Below are 2,293 nucleotides of genomic sequence, written 5' to 3' on the forward strand. Positions count from 1 at the left end.
GAGCGGTGGTTATAAACTTGAGACTACAACAAAAAATGGCTTATCAGCCGCTCTAAGGCTAAGGCAATGCCAAATGAAGAAAGTCGATAAAACGTATATGTCGAAGATAAGATCGTCCAGGAAACACACTGTTCCAAGAAGCAACAATTTTTACTAAAAGGTGGCAGTTTGGTAATCTTGAGTTGATTGAGTGGCTATCCAAGCGAGTAGTACGACACCAACCAGTGGGCCATGGAGCCGCACTTGGAAGTTTTTTGTACAAAATGATAAGCGGTTCATAGTCCTACTCGAGCCTGAGCGGCAACGCAGGGACAAACAAGTTGGAAAATAAAACAAGGAAACGCTGAACGACGATGTGTGATGAAACACGATCGAATAAGTAAAAATTCACCAAACGGGCGATTGCCCATTAGCACTTAGAAAAGTTCCTACAAGTTCATAAGGGGCAATATAAAATGAAACAAGCTTCGCAGGTGGGTTCACATGAGGTACTCTAGCACATCGTCGGGCAGCGATTCGATCAACTTGTCTCGACTGATGACCTTGTAGGTCAACGAGGTGGAGACATAGCCACCGTCCTTCAGCTGGTCGAGCGTCCCATTGATGGTCAGATTGAAGAGGCGAAATACCCAGTTGGTAAGCTGGTCATTGAAGAGGTCCGAGCGGAGATAGTGCCACTTCATCACCTCAAACTGGCTTGACTCGGAACCTTGATAAACTTCAAGGGTCGATCAGGAGGCCTCAAGTTCAGCCCTGAGGGCCGCTAGCTTGTCATCCTTAGCAGCTAGTTGATCCCACGCCACCGCCTTTCTAGCCGATCGTCCCTCCCGCTCAGCGTTCAAAGCCGCCTCCGCCTCCTTGAGGTTCTGAGCCAACACCAGAAACATTTTGTTCTTGATTTCCAAATCCTTGATATCTTGGAGCTTCCTGGTGTTGACCAAGTGGATCTTTGCTTCGAAGGAGGTGGATTGCTTGTTAAGTCTTACGAGTTGTGTTACTTGCTTGGCGCTCTTCCCCTTCTCTTCCTCCAGCAGCTCGGCGCTCTTTTGCAGATCGGCCTTCAGTTGAGCACCCTCGGCAGTCAGTCACTCTGCGTGCACCTCTGAAGTTGCTGATTGGCCGCTTATAGAATGTAACTGCTAGACTTTGTAGTCCAAATAGGCGAGCCTGTAGCACATGACCAGACTCTCTACCAAGAACTGCAGCAACAAGAAAATGGTAAGCGCTGAACAAATAAAAAGTAAGTGCAGAAGCAGCATACATACCCCAGTAGATATCTGGATGTGACTGTTGGTGAGCTATCTGGGAGAGATGATCACCGCATGGGCCCAAGAATCGACCCATATTTAGGCGAGCAACCCTTGAATCCTAATCTGGTGCTCGGGGATGTGGGAAGTTGGGTCGTCCATGTTGCGGTACTAATCGGTCAGCAGATGGATAATCACCGTTATTTACCTCTGGCTGCTCGGACCAGAGAGATGTGAAGTAGCCCTGCCCAAGGACTGGGATGTTAGAACTGGTCGGATGCGAGATACTTGGACCGCTGGCAAAAAGGGTAGCATCAAGGTGATCGACGATGCCAAATTGTCCCCTGAGGCAGCACAGACAATGAGGGTGTCCGATCAGATGATATGGAAGTCGGAAGCTCTGCGACTCCCTACTCGAGAGGAGGAATGGAGGTCCCACCCCTCTCAGAGGAGGGTCGAGAGATGGTTGGTGTTGGGGTCTGCAAGGCAGAAGTTGCAGAACGGGAGGACGCTTCCGCACGATGTCTCTTGCGTTATCGTAGGGGTTCTCCGGAAGTAGTGGACTTCGAAGATCTCGTGATTGGAATCATCGACGGTCATTCCGGCGGAAGGTCTGCTATAGCTGTCGCTCCACTAGCAGCTGTCTGGCTGGCTCCCCCTTCGCTCCCTAGTGCTTTTGTTCCCTCCTCGTCGTCGAGCGGATACTCCTAGGAGCAGACCGGTTATAGGCCGCGACTCTCCAACTCGCCACGTCCACAGCATTGATCTTTGCATCCGTGAGCTTGCACTTGTTGGCCAGATACGCTCGCAACATGATTCAAGTTGCACAAAAGGAGGAAAAATCAATTAGATTCAAAGATTGGGAGAAGAAAGAGCATACCTAAGCCGGACGGAAGCTTTGTGCGGATCAAACTCAAGCCGAACACATAGTGGACACCCTCCAGTAACAACTTATGGATGTGGTACTTCTGACTGGCCAAGCTTGAAGCTACCTGGAGATAGTCTGATCGTCTTTTGTACTTCTTAAGCTCCGAAGGGTTCGACAC

Source organism: Zingiber officinale, chromosome 9A (genome assembly GCF_018446385.1).
Source record: "Zingiber officinale cultivar Zhangliang chromosome 9A, Zo_v1.1, whole genome shotgun sequence".
Classification (NCBI taxonomy): domain Eukaryota; kingdom Viridiplantae; phylum Streptophyta; class Magnoliopsida; order Zingiberales; family Zingiberaceae; genus Zingiber; species Zingiber officinale.